This window comes from Pelodiscus sinensis, chromosome 28, assembly GCF_049634645.1.
Source record: "Pelodiscus sinensis isolate JC-2024 chromosome 28, ASM4963464v1, whole genome shotgun sequence".
Lineage (NCBI taxonomy): Eukaryota > Metazoa > Chordata > Testudines > Trionychidae > Pelodiscus > Pelodiscus sinensis.
Window position 1 is genome coordinate 4054435 of NC_134738.1, and position 27920 is coordinate 4082354.

Here is a 27920-nt window from a genome sequence, read left to right on the forward strand (position 1 = left end):
CAGAAACGGAGCCCCCGCCCCAGAGCGCTGACAGGCCCAGGCAAGAGACAACAGCCAGCTACAGACTGACCAGGAAGGGAAAGGAAACCAAGGGGCCACTGGTGTAGGGTGACTGCGCCGTTGTCGTGGTGAACAGCACTAGAAAGAACCTGTTTCCATTTGGGATTCTGCCCCTCTGCTGTGGGATAAATTGTTGGGCCTTTCTAATACAGGGAATCATCCAAGTGGAAGGTAGATTAGGAATCAGGCCGAAGGCCGTCCGGGGAGGAGCTGAGAGGAAAATGATGGGAAAACAGTAAGGGGTATACTCTCCCTGAGCTCCGCCCACAAGCCAAGCTCCTCCCACTTGTTTCATTCCCAAAATGAGCCGGCACTCACAATAGAGTTTGCAGAGCTGCATGGAATGATTCGCTCCTTTTTTCTTGTGGGCGGGATCCGACGTTTACCAGAGCATCACTAGGTTCCAGAGTCAACGCTCTGCTGCTGTGAATGGGAGCAGGCCACATCTCCCGGACCCGTTCTTGCAGGCTGTCTGCAGGCTCAGCCAGGTGCCGCTGTACCCGTGGGGATTCTTTGTGATCGGCATTGCTAGAGCCTTACGGTTTTAAAAAGAAACTCAAATTCTGGAGCACGAGGTAGCAGCCCCAGGGACCAGCGCGAGATCAGTGTTTCACTTGCGTGGTGATTGCCAGAAGCAACAATCACAGCTTCTGACGGAAGAAATTGTATCTGTCTTGTGTTTCTGCACGAGATAAATACATATCCCTGGTGTGTGTTTCTCTCTTTCCCTCTCCTGCCTCGGAGTGAATGAAAACCAAGGGGGTTCTGCAATCCCAGCCCCGGTCTGCACAGGCCTAGGCGCCAGAAAGAAGGGGTGAGAAGAAAGAGGAAACAGACACTGTGGGAGTTTGTGGTAGCAGCTCTTTGCTCAGAGGGGTCTCATTGGCTTCTGTGGGAATTCCATGCCCGGCTCCCGTGCAGGAGCTAAGCTAATGAGCGACCGAGAACGGATGAGCAGGCCGTGGGATGGGGGGAAAGAGACGGCGGAAAAGGAAGGAGAAAGCTTCTGATGCAAAAGGGGCTTTTCCCAATGGATTAATAGGTTGTCATGACAACAGGGGCTGCATTTAGAGTAATTATTAGGGAATAGCTACCCACCGAGGAGAGAAAAGGCCAGCGAGACACGCTCGGGATGCGCCTGGCGCTGTCGGAGAGGGAGGGGGGCTCAGAATAGTTGAAACCCAACCACATGTGCTAAGTGTCTTCGCCTCTATTCAACGGGCCCCCCCGGGTGCAGCAGATCCAGATTGCTGACTTTAAAGGCAGTCGAACGAGGCTTTCCTCCCGCTAGCCCCGCAGAGCCAGCACCGCAGCCAGGCCGGGGGCAAGCCGGGCGCCTTACTCTAGCCTGTGCGTCGCCACCGAATCATTCCCCAGGGCCTGATCCAAAAGCCACTCGAGTCACGGGCTTTAGCTCCGCCCCAGAGCCTCTGTGGCTAGTGGCGGGAGAGCCGGTGAGACGGCTTAGCAGGGCTTGAGCTGTAAACGGAGCAGACCTGAGCTGGGGATCTCTGCTGCCAGGCAGTCAAATTGGAACCCCATGAGGCCACTTTTACTACGTGACACCGTGGCATCCGGCAGCTCCACTGAGCATCCAGGGAGATCGCGGTTTTCTAGTGAGCCCCTCTTCACACACAGGGCCCTGTTCTCCCGCGACAGCACCAGCGTTCCCTGTAAGCCGGGCGCTCAGGAGAGATCCCAGTGCCGCCCAGCTGATGAGCAGAGCGCCCACCGCTAGGTTTTGTTCCCGTGGGCGGTGTGCATTCACACATGCTCGGTGCACATAACATTTATTCCGCACACAGATGGAAACGACCAGAGGGACGTCTAGCTAAGTACACGTGAGCATCTGTTCTTCGCATGCTGGCCCTGAATGAGAGCCTCCATTAAGGGCCCTGGGGACTTCGCTCTTCATGTTGGGAGGGGTCCGGACCCTCTGATGGTGGCGTCAGGATAAAATCCCCAGGCTCGGCCTGCCCTTACAAGCGTATTGGCAGTATGGCCAGCTCTCACGGTTGTGTTGTGATCATTGGTGTTTTCCTTAAAGCCCCAGGTCGTAGTGTCAAGTGGAGAGGGGATGATTTCAGCCACCTTCTGTAAGAAAAAGCAAGAGCTTACCTCACTGCCACCGGGTCGGTTCAAACCTGGGGCCTTTGGAGCTTAGGGGAGTATCTGCAATAGCTTGAGCTCTGAAGCCAGCTGGCTCCCAGCTGAATGGTAGAGCTCCCTTGTTCTTAGCTCTGGCTGTAAGTGGTCTAAGGGGCATTCCATGGGACAGTGACCCACCCTAGGGCTATGTTCACGCTGGCGCGATCTTGCACCAGACGTATGCAAATGAGGCTAAGCATGGAATATCGCCGAGCCTCATTTGCATATCTAATGAGCCGCCATTTTTGAGGAAGAGGCGCTTGCTCCAGAAGGAACGTCTACACAGCCCCTTCTTGCACAAGAAAACCCCCCTTGCGCAACGCCGCTATGCCGATTATTTTCAGGAAGAACGGCGTTGCGCAAGGGGGGTTTTCTTGCGCAAGAAGGGGCCGTGTAGACGCTTCTTCTGGCGCAAGAGCCTCTTCCGCAAAAATGGTGGCTCATTAGATATGCAAATGAGGCTCGGCGATATTCCACGCTTAGCCTCATTTGCATACGTCTGGCGCAAGATCGCGCCAGTGTAGACATAGCCTAGGTGTGTGGGTTACACGTGTCCTGGCTAGGCTTAGATCTCCTCTCAGCTGCGCGCTCCACCCTTCGCTGAGGATGCCTGTAGGGAGGAGACAACCCCCCTGAGACAAAAGGGGAACACGAGCCCCAGGCAGAGGCAGAACAAGGCTCCTTTGCAGGAGTGGGGTGGCCTGGGCATGAAGGGGATGGGGGGCGCTTACCTGGCTCCACACCCCTTGCTGCTCCCAGGCACCACCCCCTGCTGCTCCCATTGGCCCTGATTCTGGCCAATGGGAGCTGCCGTTTCCCCAGTCGGGGCGGGGGAGGGAAGCCACAGCGCACGGAGCCACTTCCTGCCCCCATGACCCGGATCCGTCCGGTGAGGTTCTCCCCCCGCTGCAGCAGGAACCTGGCGCTGGTGCTCCAACCCAGCAGCGGGGAAGGAGGGCTGGAGCGCCAGGGCAGGCTCCCCGCTGCAGAGCGGGAGGGAGCCTGAGCCCGCAGCCCACCTGCAAGAGAGTCCCGGTCCATGGAGAACCATGGCTCAAGGCCCACGGCTGGTGCACTGCAGCGGTGTCTCTGGGGCTCTGTTGGATAGATGCTCCCTGTGGGGGTTTTCTCTCGATGCCGTTACAGCGCTGGTAGCTGGGGTGACAGAAGAACGGTTCTGTCATCCCCCCACATGGACTGCAGGGTCCCCGTCACTCCCTCGCATGGGGTGCGAGATTTTTCACACCCAAAGTGATGTAACTAGGTCGAGCTGAGTTTTCAGCGAGGCCGCGAGAGAGCCTTTGGGGGTGCTGGCCGACAGTTTCCAGCGGTGTTTGTTGTTTCCTGTGGGGTAGCTCCTCCTGCATTCAGGCTAGCAGGGCCTGGTGTGGTCTCCATAAATGCACCCGCCTGACCCAAGGTATCAGACTCCATCGTCAAATCCCTCCCCTCACTCCCCCATTCTGGAACAGCCCCACATGCTGACGAGCTGCTCACTCATTCCTGTGTGAGTGGTAGCCCTGGTCGGAGCGTGCGAGCAAGTCAGAGCTACAGAGATCAGCAGGAAGGGGGTGGGACAGAGGAAGAGATGGGTAAGGAGAGACAAGAGATTAGCTATAGAGATACACGGGGTGGAGAGAGCGCGCAGTGCGGTTTGGGGACGCCCGAGGGAATTGAAACTCTCTGGCAGCAGCAGCTCCACAGCCCCAGAGGGGCCGGCTCCAGGTCCCAGAAACTCTCCCGGGGGCTTGGCTGAGAGCACACGAGGACAGGCCTGTTACAATATCTGTGTCACGATGAGCATCGCTGCCTCCGTTCACACGCCCTCTCCCACGGATGCCGTCACCCCGGCCAGAGCAGTGTCCCAGCGTGAAGGGCACAGGGCAGGCAGGACTCTGTGTGCTCTCGCGCTGCAGGAGATACAGCTGAATTCTGTCTCCTCCAAACACACGCCCACCTTGGAGCAGCTGAGAGCAGAATTCCGATCCCTGAGTCCTGGGAGGGGAAAAAGAACCAGAACCTTAGAGCCAGACACACCCCTGAGTAGCTGCAAACTACCCAGCTGGGCCCCATCTCTAGGCTGGGCAGAGTGAGAGAGACAGGGAAGGAGGAGAGCGAATCTATGCTGATCACAAAGCCTTTCCCAAAAGGTAACTGACTTCAGTGGCCCACGACAGGTGACTTCCTGGGTTGGGATTTGTGAAGCATTTCCCAATGAACAAAGGCTGTAAAATGACAGGCTGAGAAAGGGGAGGAGAGACCCGGATTGCCCGTGGGCCAAACTTTCAGATCCCAATCGCGGACCCGAGCATTATGGGTATCGCAGTCGGGCCTGGAGGCAGAGTTGGGCAGGAATCAGTTTTCCCTCCTCATGGGTTTTTTCGAGATTTTGAAAAACTGTTCCCATGCAAAACCGAGGTCACAAGCCAAAATCTCCAAAAACTAATTGCAAAAGGAAAATGAAAAAAAAAATTGTTCAGAATGTGTCGTTTCCACCAGACTGAAACGTTTCACTTCTGCCTCTTCCAGAAAAACCAGATTCGCTGAAATTAGCTGAAATTTCTGAACAAAATCTCTGTTCAAGCAGCGAAGCAGAACTATTTGTGCCTTTATAATGTCCCCAAAGGCCAATTTCAAAATATCCCCCCCCCCCCCAAAAAAAACATGGGAAATTCATTGAAACCGACTCGTTCCTTTGGATAAAAGGACATTTCCGGTCGCTATTTCCCAACCGGCTGACTCCAGAGGCTCCCGTCAGAAACGGGTTGGCTTTGTGCTCCTAGCACCACACTGAGACTCGGGTCAGTTACCAGCCCTGCTGGACAGCTGGGTGACTGCAGACAAATCACAGCCCCAGGCACCTCGCACAACGGACGCCAGCGCTCGGCTGTGGACTGTTGTTTCTAGTGTAGCAACCAGGCCAAAGTTTACCCAGACCCGCGGGGCCCAGCTAGTTGCTACAGTAGCGGAGGGCTGGACTCAATGAGCCAGGCAGTCACTTCCAGTCCTCCGCTGTGCTCTGCAAGCCCGTCCCCAGGCCAGCTCACCAGCTCCGATGTCAGCTGCACCCCCCCTCCCCGATTGCCTGGCTCCTGAGTCTGCTGCTGTGTGGCCAATCACAGCTGGGCCAAGCTGTGCAAAGCGCGACCATGCTGCGCTGGCTGTCTCTGATGCCCACTTCGCCGAGGTCAGAAGGTGCCACCGGGAACAAGGGGCAGCGAATCCAGCCCTACCCAGCTGTGTATCCCTCTCAGCATTCACTGCCCGACCAAAGTCAGGCTCAGGCCCAGCTGCGTGGGGAAAACAGGTCCCCTCTGCAGCGCAGTCGACCGCAAGTGAATCTGCCCTCAGTTCTGCCGATCCTCCTGCCAACAGCCATTCCCCATTGACACCGGCTCCTCTTGGCCATGCGTCCATCCCCGCACCAGCTGCCCTGATCACTCCTGAGTCAAAATCACAAGGGACGGGCCACAATGCTCAGCTCCAAGGGCCCAAAATGCTTAGAGGCATTTTGCCCTAGAGCCAAATTAATTCCATCATTGAGGTAATCCCTCCATCCACAGACCCAACTACCTATCCATCCCTCCATCCACAGACCCAACTACCTATCCATCCCTCCATCCACAGACCCAACTACCTATCCATCCATCCCTCCATCCACAGACCCAACTACCTATCCATCCCTCCCTCCATCCACAGACCCAACTACCTATCCATCCCTCCCTCCATCCACAGACCCAACTACCTATCCATCCGTCCCTCCATCCACAGACCCAACTACCTATCCATCCCTCCCTCCATCCACAGACCCAACTACCTATCCCTCCCTCCATCCACAGACCCAACTACCTATCCATCCCTCCATCCACAGACCCAACTACCTATCCATCCCTCCATCCACAGACCCAACTACCTATCCATCCCTCCATCCACAGACCCAACTACCTATCCATCCCTCCATCCCTCCATCCACAGACCCAACTACCTATCCATCCCTCCATCCACAGACCCAACTACCTATCCATCCCTCCATCCACAGACCCAACTACCTATCCATCCCTCCATCCACAGACCCAACTACCTATCCATCCCTCCATCCACAGACCCAACTACCTATCCATCCCTCCATCCCTCCATCCACAGACCCAACTACCTATCCATCCCTCCATCCACAGACCCAACTACCTATCCATCCCTCCATCCACAGACCCAACTACCTATCCATCCCGCCATCCATCCCTCCATCCACAGACCCAACTACCTATCCATCCCTCCATCCACAGACCCAACTACCTATCCATCCCTCCATCCACAGACCCAACTACCTATCCATCCCTCCATCCACAGACCCAACTACCTATCCATCCCTCCATCCACAGACCCAACTACCTATCCATCCCTCCATCCCTCCATCCACAGACCCAACTACCTATCCATCCCTCCATCCACAGACCCAACTACCTATCCATCCCTCCATCCACAGACCCAACTACCTATCCATCCCGCCATCCATCCCTCCATCCACAGACCCAACTACCTATCCATCCATCCATCCATCCCTCCACAGACCCAACTACCTATCCATCCCTCCATCCATCCCTCCATCCACAGACCCAACTACCTATCCATCCCTCCATCCCTCCATCCACAGACCCAACTACCTATCCATCCGTCCATCCCTCCCTCCACAGACCCAACTACCACCTATCCATCCATCCCTCCCTCCACAGACCCAACTACCACCTATCCATCCATCCCTCCCTCCACAGACCCAACTACCACCTATCCATCCATCCATCCACAGACCCAACTACCACCTATCCGTCCAGCCCTCCCTCCACAGACCCAACTACCACCTATCTGTCCATCCCTCCCTCCACAGACCCAACTACCACCTATCTGTCCATCCCTCCATCCACAGACTCAGCTACCACCTATCCGTCCATCCATCCATTCCTCCACAGACCCAACTACCTATCCATCCCTCCATCCATCTATATACCCAACTACCTTTTCATCCATCCATCCATCCCTCCACAGACCCAACTATCCATCTATCCATCCCTCTAGTCATCTATCCCATACACACGCAACTATTATCTATCCATCCATCCCTCTACACATACCCCCATTCTTCCCCCATGCACCCATCTGTCTAATTCAATCTATCTATACATTCATTCGCTCACAAACCCAGCTGTTTATCCATCTTTCTCCCTATGCACCCATCTATTTATCCATCCCTCTACATACCCTGTCTAGCTATCCATCCCCCTACTCACACATCTGTCTATTCATCCATCCTGCTCTCTATGCACCCACCCATCCATCCATCTTTCTCCCTACGCACCTATCTATCCATCCATGCAACTTGTACGCCCCCTGTCATGGCTCCTTCCCCACTCTGGCATGATAAATGCAGAAGTGGGGGCCAGCAAGTGTACCCCAAAGCCTTATCTACCAGGCTTTGGCATAAAACTTCCCCCAAGATCTTAAAACCCTAGATCTTGGGAATAAAACTTCCGCTGCCACCACCCAAATGTTGCTAAAGAAACCAGGGGAAAGATCATTTGGGAAATCTCACCCCTAAAATAAAAATCAGGACACACTATTAACCACTGCCAGGTTAATAAAAGAAAAGAAAGAACTTTTTATTATTACAACAATATTCCTGTTGCAACATAATGACTAGATAGGGAGGTAACAAAATATACTCATGGAGAAACTCCATGGGCCTAGAACTTAGTTGCAAAGAAAAGCCAAAACATCTTGTAAGCAGTGCCAGATCTCAGATCCCATACCCAATCCTTAAAACAATAAAACCTAACGAGATTACCTAAACTTTACCCTACTTACAGAAAATGAAGAATGGTGTCTTGGAGAGAGTTGGGGTATGTCTACACTACCCCGCTAGTTCGAACTAGCGGGGTAATGTATGCATACCGCACTTGCTAATGAAGCCCGGGATTTGAATTTCCCGGGCTTCATTAGCATAAGCGGGGAGCCGCCATTTTTAAATCCCCGCTGCTTCGAACCCCGTGTAGCGCGGCTACACGGGGCTCGAACTAGGTAGTTCGGACTAGGGTCCTATTCCGAACTACCGTTACTCCTCGTGAAACGAGGAGTACCGGTAGTTCGGAATAGGCACCCTAGTCCGAACTACCTAGTTCGAGCCCCGTGTAGCCGCGCTACACGGGGTTCGAAGCAGCGGGGATTTAAAAATGGCGGCTCCCCGCTTATGCTAATGAAGCCCGGGAAATTCAAATCCCGGGCTTCATTAGCAAGTGCGGTATGCATACATTACCCTCCTAGTTCGAACTAGGAGGGTAGTGTAGACATACCCAGAGATATGCTTGTCCCTCTCTGTAGCTGCAGAGAGCTCTCTCTGAGAGACAAAAGGGAGAAAAGAAAAAAAAAAACAAATTCCTTTGTCCCAGTTGGAAAAGTCCCACCTACATTCCTACTGGTCACTCCACCTGGCTAGGTGTAGTTAACCCCTTAATTCCCAGGCTGCTGGCTAACCCTCATAATCATGACACCCCCATCCATCCACCTTTGCACCCATCCATCTATCCAGCCATCCACCCCATCTATCCGTTCATCCCCATCACCTAATATTGATCCCCATCCCAATCATCTAATATATTTATGTTCTATAAATATATTAGAAGCAAGAGGAAGACTAAGGACAGGGTAGGCCCATTGCGTGGTGAGGAGAGAAAAATAGTATCAGGAAACTTGGAAATGGCAAAGGTGCTTAATGACTTCTTTGTTTCGGTCTTCACCAAGAAGTCTGATGAAGGAATGCCTAACATAGGGTATGTTTACACTACAGCACTAATTCGAACTAACTTAATTCGAATTAGTTAATTCGAACTAAGCTAATTCGAACTAGTGCATCTAGACCTAAAAACTAGTTCGAATTAGCATTTTGCTAATTCGAACTAGCGTGTCCATATTGAGTGGACCCTGAACTGAGGTTAAGGCTGGCCGGAAGCAGTGCCGGCAGGGCATCAGGTGAGGACTTAGAGCGTGGAGCTGATGCCTCAGGCTAGCCGAGGGCTGTGCTTAAAGGGACCCAACTCCCACCCCGGACAGACAGTTCTCAGGGGTTCCCCGCTTGCAAAGCAGTCCTGGCTTGCAGTGCCCTGAATGCCCACACTCGGCACATCACAGCACTCGGCCATCAGCCCAGCTGCACTTGCCGCAGGCTGCCATCCAGGGGGGGCATCAATTGGGGGGCTGTAGGAGAGCTTCCACCCCGAGGAGCCTGCAGAGCCACCCCAGTCCTCCCCATCGGGGGCTCGTACCCCATTCCTCCCTCACCTCCTTCCACTTACCCCTCCCTAGCCCCCCTTCCTGATGTACAAAATAAAGGACACGTGTGTTCAAAAATAGAAACTCTCTTTATTGAACAAAACTCGGGGAGACTGGGAAAAGGAGGTGGGAGAGGGGAAGAGAGAGGGTGGGAGAGGGGAGGGCAACTAAAATGATCAGGGGGTTGGAACAGGTCCCATATGAAGAGAGGCTAAAGAGACTGGGACTTCTCAGCTTGGAAAAGAGGAGACTGAGGGGGGATATGATAGAGGTCTATAAAAGCATGAGTGGTATGGAGAGGGTGCATAAAGAAAAGTTCTTCATTAGTTCCCATAATAGAAGGACTAGAGGACACCAAATGAAATGAATGGGTAGCAGGCTTCAAACTAATAACAGAAAGTTGTTCTTCACAAAGCAAATGTGGAACTCCTTGCTGCAGGAGGCTGTGAAGGCTAGAACTAGAACAGAGTTTAAAGAGAAGTTAGATCAATTCATAGAAGTTGGGTCCATGGAGTGGTATTAGCCAGGGGGTAGAAATGGTGTCCCTGGCCTCTGGAGATGGATGGCACGAGACAAGTGGCTTGGTCATTGTCTTCGATCCATCCCCTCCAGGGTACCTAGTGTGGGCCGCTGTCGGCAGACAGGCTACTGGGCTAGATGGACCTTTGGTCTGACCCAGTACGGCCGTTCTTATGTTTTTATGTTCTAAGCTCAGGGCTCAGGGTCAGGGGTCTCACTGGACCAACTTGATTTTCATGCAAACCTGCTCCTGGGTGGCCAGGCTGGCAGCTATCCTGCCCTAGACGGCCACATTCCTGTGCCTACTGTGGAGGTCGTGGACGTTGGAGGCTTCCCCCCAAACCTGGATGAGGTCCCCAATCTCCGCAGTAGACCAGGCGGGCGCCCGCCTCTTGCGGACCGGGGTAGGCTCCTGGGAGCCGCCAGCCTGGTCCCGGGAAGAGGCGGAGGGCTTGGTGGCAGCGGGTGGCTGGTTTGTGCCATGCCTGCTGCAGGGTCTGCTGGCTGGGTGCTGGCAGGCTTGCACCTGGCACGGGCACCGTAGCCAGCCCGTGCCCCTTTAAGGGGTCCAGTGCCGGGAGGGGGGCAGACGAGTTTCCCTGGTGGTGCCCAGAGTGGCCACCAGGGAAAGCTGGGGAGGGCTAGCCTCCCACTAGTTCGAATTAAGTGGCTACACAGCCCTTAATTCGAACTAGGCATTAGTCCTCGTAGAATGAGGTTTACCTAGTTCGAATTAAGCGCTCCGCTAGTTCGAATTAAGTTCGAACTAGCGGTTTGTATATGTAGCGCCTATCAAAGTTAATTCGAACTAAAGGCTGTTAGTTCGAATTAACTTTGTAGTGTAGACATACCCATAGTGAATACTAGTGGCAATGGGGTAGGTTTAGAAGATAAAATTAAAAAAAAAAAAGAACAAGTTAAAAATAATTGAGAAAAGTTAGATGTCTGCAAGTCACCAGGGCCAGATGAGATGCATCCTAGAATACTCAAGGAGCTGACAGAGGAGGAATCTGAGCCTCTAGCTATCATCTTTGAAAAATCATGGAAGTCTGGAGAGATTCCAGAAGACTGGAAAGGGCAAATCTAGTGCTCATCTATAAAAAGGGAAATAAGAACAACCCAGGAATCTACAGACCAGTCAGTTTAACTTCTGTGCCTGGGAAGATAATGGAGCAAGTAATTAAGGAATTCATCTGCAAACATCTGGAAAATAATAAGGTGATAAGGAACAGCCAGCATGGATTTGTACAGAACAAATCATGTCAAACCAATCTGATAGCTTTCTGTGATAGGATAACGAGTCTTGTGGATAAGGGAGAAGTGGTGGACGTGGTATAACCTAGACTTCCGTAAGGCATGTGATACATTCTCGCATGATCTTCTTATCAATAAAGTAGGGAAATACAACTTAGATGGGGCTACTGTAAGGTGGGTGCATAACTGGCTGGATAACCATCCTCAGAGAGTACTTATTAATGGTTCACAATCTTGCTGGAAGGGCATAACAAGTGGGGTTCCGCAGGGGTCTGTTTTGGAACCTGTTCTGTTCAATATCTTCATCGATGATTTAGATATCGGCATAGAGAGGACACTTATTAAGCTGTTTGCAGATGATCCCAAGCTGGGAGGGGTTGCAAGTGCTTTGGAGGATACGGTCATAATTCAAACTGATCTGGACAAACTGGAGAAATGGTCTGAGGTCAATAGGATGAAGTGTAATTAGGACAAATGCAAAGGACTCCACTTAGGAAGGAACAATCCGTTTCACACACACAGAATGGGAAGCGACTGTCTAGGAAGGAGTCCTGATGAACGGGATCTAGGGGTCAGAGTGGACCACAAACTAAAGAAGAGTCAACAGTGCAACACTGTCACACACAAAAAAAGGAAACATGATTCTGGGATGCATTAACAGGAGTGTTGTGATCAAGACACAAGAAGTCATTCTACTCTGCGCAAATTAGGCTTCAATTGGAGTATTGTGTCCAGTTCCGGGCACCACATTCAGGAAAGATGTGGAGAAATTGGAGAAGGTCCAGAAAAGAGCAACAAGAATGATTAAAGATCTAAAGAACATGAGGGATGAGGGAAGGCTGAAAGAATTGGGCTTGTTCAGTTTGGAGAAGAGAAGACTGAGAAGAGACATGACAGCAGTTTCCAGGTATCTAAAAGGGTGTCACAAGGCCTTTTAGAGAGAAAAATTGTTCTCCTTGGGCTCTGATGATAGGACAAGAAGCAATGGGGCTTAAACTGCAGCAAGGGAGGTTTAGGTTGGACATTAGGAAAAACTTCCTACCTGTCTGAGTGGTTAAACACTGGAATAAATTGCCTAGGGAGGTTCTGGAATCTCCTTCTGTGGAGATATGAGAGCAAGTTAGACAGACATCTCTCAGGGATGATTTAGATGGTGCTGGGTCCTGCCATGAGGGCAGGGGATTGGACTCGATGACCTCTTGAAGTGCCTTCCAGTTCTAGTGTTCTTTGCTCACACCCTTCTAGCTCACAGTCAGGGTCTTGACTGCCAGCTTTGCCCCTCCTTTCTTGCAGGGCAAACATTTTATTGGAGGTGGGGTTGAGGTTTGATTTGTTAACAATGTTGTCTCTTATTTCTCATCGGTCAGGGTCCAGAATAGTGATAGAGATGCAGCCATGCTAGTCTGATGTAGCTGAAACAAACAACAGGACTATGCAGCACTTTAAAGACAAACAAGATGGTTTATTAGGTGATGAGCTTTCGTGGGCCAGACCCACATATTGATCTGAGGAAGTGGGTCTGGCCCACGAAAGCTCATCACCTAATAAACCATCTTGTTCGTCTTTAAAGTGCTGCATAGTCCTGTCTTTTGGGTCAGGTTTCAGGCGCAGAAGCAGGGCTAGTGCTGCGGTTCATGGGGAAGAAGGGGTTAGGGTTAGGTTAGGTAGTAGAAGGAGGGGTCAGCGTTTGGGCATACCAGGTAGAAAGCGGATCAATGGGGGGGCTGGAGTGGAGGGGGGTGGGGCAGAGCAGCAAAGGGGGGGGTCCGTGCTGTGACTCTCATTCCTACGGAAGAAAGGCTTATCGAAGAGGCAGGGTGTGCAGCATTTCCTAAAGATGCCCAGATTCCGGGTCAGCCTGATCCCCTCTGGGTGCTTGTTCCATAGCTGGTTCCTCTTCTCCCATGTGCTTTGCCCCTGCCCTCCCCCGCTTTCCCCGGGGCTTTGGGATCTGCACCGTCCCTGAGGAGCGTAGCTGCTGGGCGTGAAGCTGACATCAATGGGACGAACTTGACCGAGGGCTTCTACAGTCCCCCAGTCCTCAGCGAGGCACACCCTGCACGAGCCAAGAGATCGCCCCCTAGAGAGGGAACCAGAGAGCAGCATCTGCCGAGCCCAGAAAGGAAGCATCAACCGATTTTTGATTGTCTCACCAACTTAATTACCTGCATCCTGCTTCAAAAGCCTTTTAAGACTGCACTTGTAAGAGAATCCTCTGAACTGTTATTCATGCTAAAATTCGACACTTTACACCTCAGTCTGAATAAAGGATCTAGTTATCTTACCCATTACAAAGATAGCTTCCCCAATTATCACCTCTAATATCATTAGCTCACAGACATTTACCTTCACCCCCCTCCATCCCCCTTCTGTTCTGAAATTCGATTTGTCCTTTTCATATGTGTTCATTTTTTTAAATTGTATCCTTTGGTATATATGGTTGTGACTATTTTCTTCCACTATTTGATGTGAGGAAGTGGGTCTGGCCCACGAAAGCTCATCACCTAATAAACCATCTTGTTAGTCTTTAAAGTGCTACATGGTCCTGTATTTTGTTCCTATTTTTTCAATGAGAGAATCAAAGGAATCCAATCTCAGATGACGGGCGTACAAAGGAAAACAAACAATCCTGTTTATTCTGCTCTCATCCGACTGGCGAACTCCTCCACACCGCTCCCCTGACGACCAGCCCCCGTCCCGACTCCCTGGAGCTAGGCGCAACGGAGGTTCAGCATGTTAATAGCAACAGACATCGACAAATCAATCTATGATAGAGGAACACCATGGAGGGGAGGGGGATTTCGAGCACCTTGGACAGCTGCCATGACCCCCAACGGGGCTCAGAAAGGAAAACAACCCACCGGGGAGCAGGGCTTTCACATGTCGTTCGAAAAGTCTCCAGAGGTTCCTACGCCCACCCTGAGGGCAACGTCAGAATCCCGGGCGGCATGGGACACTGATCTACACCAGGGGTTTTCAAACGACGGGGAGCACAGGCCTGGGGCTCCTTGCTGCAGAGGGATCAGGCGACCAGTGGGGGGCGCTAAGGCAGCTCCCCACCTGTCCTGGCACCGCCAACTGCGCTGCACCCCGGAAGCGGCCGGCAGCAGGCCCAGCTCCTAGGTATGTGGGGAAGGGGGGGGGAGAGCACACAGGGCTCCATGCACTGCCCCTGCCCTGAGCACTAGCTCTGCACTCCCATTGGCTGGGAACATGCTGCCGGCTGCTTCTGGGGCGCAGCCTGGTCTGTGGGGCCAGGAGAGGCAGGAAACTGCCTTAGCCCCCCACTGCACTGCTGACCGGGAGCTGCTCAAGATAAGCCCCTCCTGCCCCAGCCCTGAGCCCCCCCCACAAAGCCAGATCCCTCCCTACACCCCAAAGTTCTCATCCTCAGCCCCATGCTAGTCAGGCTGTCGGGTCGCGGCATCAACAATTTTCTTCACCTGGGTCATGAGAAAAAAAAGTCTGGAAACCGCTGAGCTAGACAGCTCATGTATCTAACTGGAGAGAGAGAGAGAGAGAGAGAGAGAGAGAGAGCGCACCCATACAGGGTCTCTCATGGCCCATCTAGCCCAGCATCCTCCCCTCCAAGGCTGGCTGATGCCAGATGCTTCCGAGGACAAATATTGAGTGATCCAGCTTGTTGGCCAGCCCTGTTTCCTGACAGTCAGAGGTTTAGGAGCATCCAGAATACATCTCATCTTCAATTCTTGAATGTATTGAATTCTTTTTCGAACCACTTATACTTGAGTCCTTCACAATATCCCCTGGCAAGGAGTTCCACAGGTTAACTACATGCTGTATGAAGAAACACTTCCTTATGTTTGTCGTAAACCTGCTGCCTACTCATTTCATTGAGTGGCCTCTGATTCTTGTGTTATGTGAAGGGCTAAATAACACTCCTTTAATTTACTTTCTCTGTACCATTCACCATTGTATAGACTTCTGCCATGTCTCCCCTTCGTTGCCTCTTTTCTAAGCTGAGCCGTCCTAGTCTTTTTAAACTCTTCTCTTTCGAAAACTTTTTCATACGCCTAAGCATTTTTGTTGCCCTTCTCAGTACTCCTTCCAATTTGAATATATCTTTTTTGAGATGGATCGCCCAAAACTTCACGCAGTATTCAAGGTGTGGGCGTACCATGGATTTAGATAGTGACATTATGATATTTTCTGTCTTATTATCTATTCTTTTCCTAATGGTTCCTAGCATTCTGTTAGCTTTTCTGCTGCACAGTGAGCAGCTGTTTTCTGAAAACTATCCACGATGACGCCAAGATCTCTTTCTTCAGTGAAAATAGCTACTTTAGACCCCATCATATTGGATGCGTCTTTGGGATTGTGTTTTCCAAGGTGCGTTACTTTGTACTTACCAACTTTGAGTTTCCTCTGACATCATGTTGCCCAGTCACCCAACACTGTGAGCTCCCGTTATAATTCTTCAGTCAGTTTTGGACTCAACTATTATGAGTAATTTTGTATCACCTGCACATTTGGGCACCTTGCTCTTTACCCCTTTTCCCAGAGCATTTAAGAATATGTTGAACTGCACAGGTTCCTTGGGGGACCCTGCTAGGGGTGAGCACTCACCTCACACGAGCACCCCCGTTGGGCCGAGTGCCGGTTCCTGCCTGGCCTCGGTCTTTTAAAAGCCTTGTGGCTACGCAGCCCTCCAGCCGAATCACAGTCTTTCATGTCCTCACAAACTCCTTCTGGGGTGCACCTCCAACCGGCCCATCCCGGGGCGTCCAGGGCTTCACCTGGAGACAGTGCTCTAACAGCTCCCCACTCTGAGCTGTCCCTGGTTCCGCCAGCCCCCTTGTCCTTCTCCCTCCCAGGTCTGGGCTGCAACTGAGCTGCCACTAGTCCTGCAGCTTCTTTTGTAGGCCTCCCTGACGCCTGATTGGCCAGTTCTTCCAGAGCCTCTCTCGCCTCCTGGAGGACCTCTCTATGACCCTTTTGGCCTTAGGGCCTAGCCCCATTACAGTACCTCTCTCCACTATGAAAACTGAGCTATTCCTACCCTTGGTTCCCTATCTTTTAACCAGTTACTGATCCAAATGAGGACCTTCTCCCTTATGGCTTACTTTGCTTAAGAGCCTTTGGTGAGAGACCTTGTCAAAGACCTTCTGAAAGTCTAAGTGCACTATCTCCACTGGGTCCCCTTTGTCCATACAGCTGATGACATGCTCAAAGAATTCCAGTGAATTGGCGAGGCGTGATTTCCCTTTACAAAAGCTGCATTGACTCTACCCAAGCATATTGTGCTCATCAAGGTGTCTGATAATTCCATTCTTTACTATAGTGTCCTGGAGTTAGGCTTACTGGTCTGCAATGTTCCTTCTAATCTTTTCCATCAATGTACAGAATAAAGTTTGTTATGTGCACCAAGGCCTGTGTGAATGTGCACCACCAGGAGAAACAAAACCTAGTAGTGGGCACTCTGCTAATCAGCCGGGCAGCATCTGATTCTCTCCTGAGCGGCCACACAAGTGCACAGCTTACAGAAAACACTGTAATTGTCAGCATGTCTTCTGCAACCTTTTTTAAAAAATAAGCTTTACATTAGCTACCCTCCAGTCTTCTAATGCGGAGGCTGATTTAAGTGATTGTTTAGATACCATAGTTAATAGTTCTGCAATTTCACATCTGAGTTTGCTCAGAAATCTTGACAATCCCATTTGGTGCTGGTGATTTAGGACTTTTTAACGCATCCGGGTTTTCCCCAGACCTCACTACAGGCACCTTAACCGGAGATAGTGCCACAAATCTGTCATCTAATAAGAATAGCTCAGGCATGGGAATCTCCCTCACTTCCGTTGCAGTGAAGATGGATGCAAAGAATTCATTTAGCTTCTTTGCAACAGCCTTATCTTCCAGGAATGCATCTTTTGCACCTCGATTGTCCAGCGGCCTCACTGGCTGGTTGGCAGACCTCTGCTTGTGATGTGTTTAAAAAAAAAACTTTTGCTGCTACTTTGTCTTTTGTTGGATTTTTTTTTTTTTTTTTTTTTTTTTTTTTTTTTTTGCCTGCCTAGTTATACTTCTACACTTGGCTTGCCAGAGCTTAAAGAGTTTATGCTCCCTTTTATTTTCCTTGGCAGCTAGGACTGATTTCCAGTTTTAAAGGATGCCTTTTAGCCTTAGAGAGCCTCTTTTACCTGGCTCTTTACCCACCCATGGGGTTGAGTTGGTTTTTTCGTCCTCTTACTATTTTGTTTTGCTTGGGGCACACATTTAGTCTGAACGCCTACGATGGTGTTTTTCAATAGTTTGCCATGCACTTACAGGCATGTCAGTCCTGTGACTGTTCCTTTTCATTTCTATTTAACTAGCCTCCTCATTTTGTGTAGTTCCCCTTTTTGAATGGCAATGCTACCATGATAGGTACTTTCTCCCCTACAAAGATGTTAAATTTAATTCTATGCTGTTCACTACTCCCCAGCAGTTCAACTGTATGCACCTCTTGGACCCGATCCTGTGCTCCACTGAGGACTAGATCAAGAATCCCCTCTCCCTTTGTGGGTTCCAGGACAAGTTGCTCCAAGAAGCAGTGATTAATGGTGTCTAGAAAAGTTATCTCTGCACCACTTCCTGATGCTGGGAATGGACAACAGGGGACAACTTGATGATTCTCGGTTATGTACATTCCCTCTGGCGCACCTTCTAGATAGGTTACTGGGCTAGATGGACTTTTGGTCTGACCCCGTGTGGCCGTTCGTATGACGTGACATGCTCCTAGGTGTCATGGAGTTGACTCATGCTGCGGCGCCTCCTGCTGGTTGCTCCAGGGAATTAGTTCTTCATCCACAGGGTACTGTCTGCATGCTGGTGTCTCACCCGTCCGTGCGCCACGCTCTTGTCCAGGACCCATGTCGCTCTCAGCTTCAGGATCCTCTTCGGGGCGCTGCCCGCCGGCAGTGCCCACTCCCGTGGTCTCTCGTCCCCCTCACGGGGGTGATCAGCAGGTCTTCATCTAGCGTGGCCAACGGCAGCCTTAATCTACCCCTCACTTCAGGGGCAAGGCATGGTCCCTCCAGGCCACACAGCAATGGTGGCTAGACATGGTGCCAGGGAAAAGGGGGGGGAAGACCCAGACCTGCCCATTACTCTGGGTCCCAACCCGGGGACCCTCTGACTACATCTACAGTCATGGCTTCTTGCGCGGGAAATATGCAAATGAGGCTAAGCGTGGAATATCACCAAGCCTCATTTGCATACCTAATGAGCAGCCATTTTTGCAGAAGAGGCTCTTGCGCCAGAAGAAGCATCTACACCGCCCCTTCTTGCGCAAGAAAACCCCTCTTGCGCAACACCGTTCTTCCTGAAAATAATCAGCGTAGCGGAGTTGCGCAAGAGGGGTTTTCTTCACAACAAGGCGCAGTGTAGACAGCTCCTTCTGGCGCAAGAGCCTCTTCTGCAAAAATGGCTGCTCATTAGGTATGCAAATGAGGCTCAGTGATATTCCACGCTTAGCCTCATTTGCATATTTCTCGCACAAGAAGCCACGAGTGTAGACATAGCCTCTGGTAGCAGATTTGCCCTTTACCTCCTCTAGTTCCCTGGGCCTTTTCCCCTGGGACCCTTTGCACCCTCCTGGCCCTTGTCGCAAGGCCAGCACCCTGGCAGGGATCAGGCAAGAGCCTCCCTCTCTAGCCGCCCTGAGCCTGCCCAGCATGGCTCTCCCAAAGGTGCTTGTCAGGGAGCCAGACCCTGCACTTTCCATGGTCAGAGCCTAACTAACTACTCTCTGCTGGGCAGCTCCTTTTATAGAGCAGCGTCCCAGCAAGCTGCACCCTGATTGGCTACTTAAAAGCCTCTCCCTCATTGGCCAGGGCTCTGCACAGGCACCCTCCAACCTGCCAGTGTGGGGCAGTCGCCCCACCGCACTAGGTAATAAGGTCACACTCAAAATCCCCCATTTGTATTGTGTTTTCTGTTTTTATATCCTCTCCCTTAGCATCTCAGAATCCCCATCCCTCGCTGGCGAGGGGTCTGCCATGTGCTCCTGCTGCCCCTCTTACTAGTCGAGCCTGGAATCTCTACCCAGAGAGCTTCTACGGTTCAGTTTGCTTCATTTACATATTTTACTATATTTGACTCTATGCTTCCTTTCACAGATAATTGCCACTCTCCCACTAATCCAGCCTACTCCGCCGTTCCGACATGTTTTGTACCCTGATCCCACTGCGTCCCATTGATTATCCTCTTTTACCAAGTTTCTGCGATGCCTATTATATAATACCACACCCCCAAGTTCATCGTTCTTAGTATTTATACTGCTAGCATTTGCATACAAGCACTTATCAAATTTGTCAGTATTTAATTGTCTGCCTTCATGAGATGTAACTGAATGGGACTCTTTCATTGGATTGTTTCTCTTCAGTCCCTGTTTGTACTTTATCAACATCTATCGTCTCCTTTTCACTAGTAAATAGAGGAGCCTCTTCAATAAACCCCTCCTAAGGGATGTCTGTAGTGTTCTCAGTAAGTGAGTCCTTAGGTAGCCACCCAGGAGAGATTCAGGTGCCACCCAGCTGATAAGCAAAGCCCACACAGCGGCCATACCTGGCAGCATGTGTTTCTACCAGTGGTGCACATCTGCACAGGCCTCAGAGCAAATAACAAAATTTATTCTGCACATAGGTGGAAAAATTAGAGTGAACATTGACTGTCTTGTCTGAACTGTGTGTTCCTCCACACCTCTTGGCTCCCCCCCCCCCCCCCCCCCGCCCTTTGTTTAAAAACTCCTCCACAACCCTTTAATTTTATAGCCAGCAGTGTGGTTCCATTTTGCTTTTGCGTAGAGCCTTCCAGGTCCTTTGGGGGCACTCTGAAAAACGAGAATCTGCCTCCTGAGCACATTCCACGCACCTGCAGCCCTCTCCTGCGTGCCACACACAGCTGCGGCTTTCATAGCCCAGCACGTCCCCCTTCCACTGGCTGCCCAGCGGCAGCTGTCGCCAGCTGCCAGGCCCTAGCACACAAGTTCAAAGCCGCAGCAGATCAATACGAACTCGGCACCTTCAGCACTAAGTGTGCAGCCGTCACTGGCGGCACGAAGGCTACGTTTGCACAGAGGAAGCGAAGGCGGCAATTGGCCGCAGAACCTCTGTTGTCAGTGATCATAGACTCGCAGGATTGGAAGAGACCTCAGGAGTCATTGAGTGGAACTGCCTGCCCAAAGCAGGACCAACCCCAACGAAATCATCCCAGCCAGGGCTGTGTTAAACTGGGACTTAAACACCTCTGGGGTGGAGATCCCCCCCTCCCTAGGGAACCCAGCCCAGCGCTCCCCACCCTCCCACAGAAATAGTTTTTCCTAATATCCAACCTAGACCTCACCCACTGTAACTTGAGCCCATTGCTCCTCGTTCTGCATCCGTCACTACTGTGACCAGCTTTTCTCCATCCTCTTTGGAACCTCCCTTCAGGAGGCTGCTCTCAAATCCCCCCTCACTCTTCTGTAGATTAAACAAGCCCAACTCCCTCAGCCTCTCCTTGTAGGTCATATGCTCCAGCCCCCGAATCATTTTGGTTGCCCTCCGCTGGACCCTCTCCAATGCATCCACGTCCTTTCTATAGTGGGGGCCCCAGAACTGGACACAACACTCCAGATGCGGCCTCACCAGAGCCGAATAAAGGGGAACAATCACTTCGTTGGATCTGCCGGCAATGCTCCTCCTAATGCCCCTAATATGCCATTAGCCTTCTTGACTGGAAGGGCGCCCTGGTAACTCATATCCAGCTTCTCATCCACTGTAATCAGGACCAGACGGAGGCATGGGTGAGCCGGGTAGCTGCCCAAGACGCCAACTGATGGGGGACGCCTGATGGCAGCTGTAAGGAGCACACGGTGTCCCTTACAGCTGCCATCAGGCACCACGCACCCGGCTCCCACAGCGCTGACCCGTCCGCATCCCTGCAGCACTGGCCAGCAACGCCCTATCCCCCATGGCCAAGGGGCCCTACATGGCCCGGCGTGCGCCAGCAGCGACAGCCAGGCCGGACTGGGCCACGCTTGCACCGTGCACCCCAGGGGCAGACCACACCTGCACCGTGTGGGCCCCAGGCTGCGCGCCAGCAGCCGTAGCCAGGCCGCGCATGCGCCGTGCACCCCGGGGGTGGGCCTGCGCACCCTAGGGAGGCTGGCCCGCTCCGCACTGGCGGGCCCGCACATGTGCCGTGCGCCTGGGGGCGGCACCGCACACCTGTGCCCGGGGCGCCAGAATGCGTCGGGCCGGCCCTGACTAATCCCCAGGACCTGTTCTGCAGAACTCTGTACAAGGAGCCAGCTTGACTCTCCGCTCCCAGTCAGAGGCGCAACGCTGCTCCGGGATCCAGCGGGACCCGGCATACTGACCCCTCACGTGGTTACTGTTCTAAACCCGCCTTGCTGTGCAGAACCACAGCCCAGTGTCACGTCAGGCCCCGCTTCCCAGTGACTCCCAGTTTACTCTGGTGTACGTGGGAGGAGAACCAGTGACGTGCTGCAATATCCGTCCCTGGCTAATAATGGCCAGTGGACACCCAGAGGGAAACATGCCCCTTAGAAGGGAATAAAGGGCCAGATTCGCTATTGGTGCAAGCTATCGGTTTATTGAGTGCAGCTGACAGAATACCCTCTTGCACCAGAGAGGACATGGGCCCATATTGTAGCCAAGAAGGCTAATGGCATATTAGGTTGCATTAAGAGGAGCATTGCCAGCAGATCCAGAGATGTCATTATTCCCCTTTGGTGAGGCCACATCTGGAGTATTGTGTCCAGTTCTGGGCCCCCCACTACAAAAAGGATGTGGGCGCATTGGAGAGGGTCCAGCCGAGGGCAACCAAAATGATTAGGGGGCTGGAGCATATGACCTATGAGGAGAGGCTGAGGGAGTTGGGTCTGTTTAGTCTGCAGAAGCGAAGAGTGAGGGGGGATTTGAGAGCAGCCTGCAACTTCCTGAAGGGAGGTTCCAAAGAGGCTGGCGAGAGGCTGTTCTCAGTGGGGGCAGGTGGCAGAACAAGGAGCAATGGTCTCCAGTTGTGGCGGGAGAGGTCCAGGTTGGATACTAGGAAAAACTATTTCCCTAGGAGGGTGGTGAAGCACTGGAATGGGTTCCCTAGGGAAGTAGTGGAGTCTCCATCCCTAGAGGTGTTTAAGTCTTGGCTTGACAAAGCCCTGGCCGGGTTGATTTAGTTGGGATTGGTCCTGCCTAGAGCAGGGGGCTGGACTTGACCTTCTGAGGTATCTTTCAGTTCTATGATTCTATGATTAATGAAACCCCAAGGGTTTATCCAGGCATTACATTGCATTTGTTTTTCCCCAGTGTCACCTGGCTCAACGGGGGCGGGGAGAGCCCTGCCGCCAGCATGCTCATCCCATAAGGGCTCTGTCAGGCCTCAGCAGAGTTGCATTCAGTTCCCATCCCTGCCACAAAGAACCCTTGTGGCCTTGGGCCAGTCACTTAACCTCCCTAGGTCTCAGCTCCCCACCGCTAGGCTGTCCCGAAGGAAACATTCGTTAGCAACCATGAGGGGCTCCAATACTAGACTGATGGGTTGCCAAGGGTACCCCTCTGCCGGGCACGCTACAGAAACACAAATTAACACTGAACTCGAGTAGCGACTTGGGCACTAACCAACCGTCCTTTGCAGAGCGCCTAGGCACACACTGCCAAGATTAGGGCCCTGGCCAGCATTTCTTGCTCCTCCCGGCTTCTCCCACAACTGGCCCCTTGGAGCTGCAACCAGCTATTTTTATCGGGCCTGCTGAGCCCCGATTGGCTCCCTCCCACCCGGGCCTTTTGCAGGCTGTCCAGTTCCCAGCCTTACGCTGTGATGCCGCCAGCACGCCAGACTGGCTGCCCAGGCCCGTGTCTGCACTTTGTCAGGAGTTTCCACGCAGCTCCAAGCACGGGCTTCACTCGTAAGGTCAAAGCCCGACAGAGGAAACGCATTGAAACAATCAGAGAGCTCGGGTCAGCCCCAGTTTCTTCCTCAGGCTCTGGGAGGTGTCAGTCCTTCAAAACCGACAGCGGGGTTTGCTCCAGGTTTACATGTTCCTAACACTCAGATGGGCGGGCAGGCAGAATTGCTGGGCTTGTGGGCAAGGGGCGGGGCCTCAGGTGGAAGGGCGGGGCTGAGACCTCAGCACCACCTGGGTTGTGCCATGGCCCCGCCCCCAGCCAGCCCTTAGCACCGCCCAGAGGGTGGGGCTCCAACGGCCGTTTAACGAGCCCGGAGTTCTGGCTACTCCCAGAGTACGGCGATGTCTACACTGACACGACCTTGTGCCGGAAATATGCAAATGAGGCTAAGCGTGGAACATCGCCGAGCCTCATTTGCATATCTAATGAGCCGCCACTCTTGCGGAAGAGGCTCTTGCGCCAGAAGGAGCGTCTACACAGCCCCTTCTTGCACAAGAAAACGCCTCTTGCGCAAAGCCGCTACGCTGATTATTTTCAGGAAGAACGGCGTTGCGCTAGAGGGGTTTTCTTGCGCAAGAAGCGGCTGTGTAGACGCTTCTTCTGGCGCAAGAGCCTCTTCCGCAAGAGTGGCGGCTCATTAGATATGCAAATGAGGCTCGGCGATATTCCACGCTTAGCCTCATTTGCATATTTCTGGCGCCAGTGTAGACTTAGCCTAACAGCCACAGCTGGGGACTCTGGGCCCTTTTGAATCACCGGGCCCCGGGGCAGTTGCCCCTCCCGCCCCAGTGGCCGGCCTAAGATTCCAAGCCAGAAGCCCGGCTGGGCAGATCGGCTGCTTCTCTGCCCAGCTCCGACCTTTGATTCCCAGGCTCTGGGAAGAGGGGACCCGCGGATGATCCCCCGTTCCGCAGGGCGGAGCTTCGGAAGGCTGGGTTTGCATAACCAGAGGTGGGGAACGGGCATGAACCGCTCCCTGGATGTTCCTTGGGAAAGCCCTTCACCGTGTATGGCCCCAAGAGACCGTCCCTTCTCCTCCGGCACATCTTCAGGATCATCCCTGGAACTGCCGGGTCTCCGTTGGGGAACCCCTCCCCTCCAGAGAGGTGGCGTGCAGCCCGAGCCGCACCACATAAACCCTGCACTTCACACAGTGCCCCCACAGCGCCCAGCCAGTAAAGTCTCCCACAGCTCTGGCAGGGTGTTGCCCTAGCTCTCAGACACCCCTCGCGCAGGGGGAGATAAAAATGTGGGGGGATGGTAGGACACCCCCCTGTGACACTCTGGTGTGCCCAGAAACCTCTGTACGGTCGGCGTCTGCTTACCTGACCCACGCTGGAGAGAACTGTCGTTACACCTCACCTCATAGTGATTGGCAGAGTGGAGCCGTTTCTGTTTGCCAATTTCCTTTGTTTGGAACGAGATCTGGAAACTTACCAGAGCCAGGCGCCCGGCTGGTGAAAATGGGCAGCTCCTCAGTGGTGTAAATGAGCAGAGTCAATGGCTTGGATGCCTGCGGAGGACCAGGCCTGTGTTCATCCACGTGAGACAACCAGCGAGCACTTCAATCGATGCCTCCGGGAGGGACGCGCTGAAATACTGTACGTGATTGACTGGCCTGCTGGCCAACGGGGCTGTATTGACAGCTCGGGAGAGCACAGTCCATCTGTCATCGAGCGAAGCCTTTCCAGGCAGCAGTGGGGCAGGAGCTCCCTGCACTGCCCAGAAAAGTCCAGCCCAGAAGGACTCTCGGAGGGGGGGCGAGTTCGGTTTCCCTGCCCCAAAGGGGCCAGGTCGAGTCATTTTTGTGGGGGGAACCAGCCTGGAGACCAAGGCAAGCAGCTTCAGTCATTGCAGCTTAAAAACGTGGGCCAGACTTGGCAAAAGCGAAGGGCTAACGTCAGGCAGTGAACTCCGGGGTTGGGTTTCCAGAGGGGCTGAGCCCTCACAACTCCCCCTGATTGACCATGGGACTGATTTTCAGAGGTGTGAGCATCTACAGCTCCCCCCGTGCGGGCTGTGGGTACTCAGCCCCTCTGCCAAGCAGACCCCAGGTCTCTGATGGGGGGGAACTATCTGCCCTGGAGCTGGGAACGCCCATCAGGTACGTTCAAAGACCTCAAGCCCTTAAAATGCTCAGTTACAGGTTGGACCTCCCAGGTCTGGCACCCCCAGGACCTGACCGGTGCAGAACGAGGGAGTTTGCTGGACCAAGGGACATCATCACCAGCCCATCTGCTGCTGGCCTGCTGGCCCCACTGCATCCAGCCAGCAGCCTTCCTGCCTCTGGACTCCCAGCCGCCAGACTCTCTGCTCCAGAAACATGTTGCCAAGCCAGAGAGCCCCAGTTTTGAGCGGTGCCAGCTGTACACAGAAGTAGAGCCAGCAAAACCAGTTCCATCCCCAAGGGGAATTTGGAGATTTTGAAATTCGCTTTAGTTCCGATTTGGAACGAAAAGTCAAAATTTCAAAATTTCTCATGGAACAGAAATTCAGTGTTTCCAAATCCTATTTTTCCCCAAGTCATTTTGTTTTCATGCTATTGAAACATGACACCTACGATTGAAACATACCTGCAATCTCGTCGTCAATACGTGCTATCTATGGGACGATAGTAACATTCATAGTTTAGTACGGTAGAAAAGACTAAATAACAATGAACCCTTTGACATTAGCGAAACAAAGCAAGAATGTCAAAAGGATTCGCGTCGACTCTTTGCCGTCAAAAGGTTTGTCGAAATTCACCCGGGCGATAAGACTGCATTCTTCTGATGCAAAATTGTTCTGTTGAAATGGTTTTGACCAGCACTGCTGAAAGAAAGAAAGAAAGAAAGAAAGAAAGAAAGAAAGAAAGAAAGAAAGAAAGAAAGAAAGAAAGAAAGAAAGAAAGAAAGAAAGAAAGAAAGCAGCCATACCTTGAGGCTACAAGGCATCTAGGAGCCAGTAGCTGCAAAATTGTGCTAGATCTCTGCTCAGGCCCCTCAGAGCTCTGCGGTTGATCTCCAAGCCATTTTTGGTCCCCACTCGTCAGGAAGCTGCCGCCGACCAGCTGTTCCCTGCCAGATGTTTGCACCGGGAGATTTTTCTCAGGGTCTGTGAAACCCTTTCGCTCCCCGAGCTCTGACCTCTTAGCTGGCGGTGGGAGCGGAGTTCCGCCGTAGGAGCGTGAGTCTGACATGTCCCCCGTGCCTCTTCGCAGCCAGCCGACGGCGAGCAGGGATAACGGGCCCTTCTCCTCCCAGACAGCTCAAGCTGGAGGTGGGGCCAGGCTGGAGAAAAGAGGAGTTTGGATCCAGCGGCCCCGTCCTGCCTCCAGCTCCGCCATTTTGGAAATGTTTGCCTCCTTTCCAGCCGGCCCTGGACAGGTCTCCCCTGCTAAAGCCCCAGCCGCTGGCTTCAGGCCAGAACCTCCCCGCTAGCTCTGACAGCCTCATGAAGGAGCGCTGGTCCCCTGGCTCGTAACCTGCCTCTTCCCCCCAGCTGCGCACCGGGCAAGCCACACGACCACAGCAGGAGACGGTCCCTTTCCCTAGGGGTCAGTGATCCAGCTGCACACCAGGAGCCCTCGGATTCCAGGTTTCCCCTGCCTGGGCCCATAGATTGGGGGCTAGGCAAGCCGCCATCCGCTAGCCCCCCCGTAGGGTTTGCCCAGGCGCCTCCCCGATGCACAGCCGGGTCCTCCCGCTTCAGGGCGTGAAGCTCCTCCAGCTAATGCGGGTCGGGAAGGCTCTGCCCCCGGGGCAGGTTGTCAGGGCTGCCGACAGAACTGCTGGGCCCCTGGCAAGATGGGGGGCTGGCTGTAGGACCCCGGAAGGGATGGGGCCTCAAGCAGAAGGGGCAGGCCTAGGGGCTAGGCTCCCACACCGCGCAGGGTCCCAGGCCCTGGAGCAGCTGGTGCTGGGCAGAGACGGGTCTAGATGGATCTGCAGGTCGAGCCGTTCGCCCCTTCCCATGGCAGGCTCCGAGTCCCCTGCTGGGGGCTGCATGTCGGCTTCAACCCACCGCACCTGCTGCAGCTGCCTCCGCGGGGGTCAGTGCCTCCAGACTCCCATGGGGTGAGCCCCAGGGGGGAGCTCCGGGTTGGGGGGGAGCTCGCGCAGTGGGAAGGAAGCTTGGCCTGGCATCCCACGGAAGGCCCGCCTGCTCCTCCCGCCCCTGTCAGAGATCGGTGGTGACAGATGCTCCCCCCTTACGGCCGTAACCCTGGAAACGGCACCGGACATTAAACCACAACTTCCTCCAGGGCACTTATCCTGCTCTGGGCCCGCCCTGCCCGGGGCCCCCCCAGATCTTCCGCCTGCAGAGAGGATCCCGGGAGACAGCAGAGCTGCAGAGAAACAGACAGACCACCCCAGTCAGAGGCTAGGGCGGATGGAGTCATATCCCCCCCCCGTCACGTGTTTCCTTCCCCCTAAAGCCCCCTCCAGCTGACGTGTCTCACGCTGACCCAGAGGGCCAGCCCTAAGCATCAGCTCCCAGGGGCTGGATCCCCACCTCGGGGGGAGCCAGTGCCTGGTCCTGGGGGCGGAGGGGGGAAGGTGAGACAAGGCCATGCGGTGCGGGGGGGGGGGAGTCAAGAGACATCGATAAAGAGAGGACTGGGGGGGGCAAATGGAGACACTCAAGTCTCCATCACCCAGGCGTCAGAGGCCTGGTTGTCGGGAAGCTGCCTCGTGGCGTCCCCGGCCAGGGGAGAGGCAGGGCCGGGCCAAA

The 27920-nt window shown here is 53.3% G+C and overlaps 1 long non-coding RNA gene across 3 annotated transcripts; it reads right to left on the bottom strand.

Annotated features, from left to right (window-relative positions):
* Positions 1-1833: 1833 nt before the first annotated feature.
* Positions 1834-27521, bottom strand: LOC142820933 (uncharacterized). Of its 3 annotated transcripts, none has more exons than XR_012897948.1 (3): positions 26123-27521; positions 3228-4203; positions 1834-2154 (listed from the first exon to the last, which is right to left on the bottom strand). It is a non-coding gene; the product is annotated as an uncharacterized LOC142820933 (long non-coding RNA). The 3 variants fall into 3 exon arrangements; XR_012897949.1 differs by lacking the exon at positions 26123-27521 and adding an exon at positions 15886-18471; XR_012897947.1 differs by lacking the exon at positions 26123-27521 and having other exon boundaries at positions 3228-4805.
* Between the last annotated feature and the right edge of the window lie 399 nt (positions 27522-27920).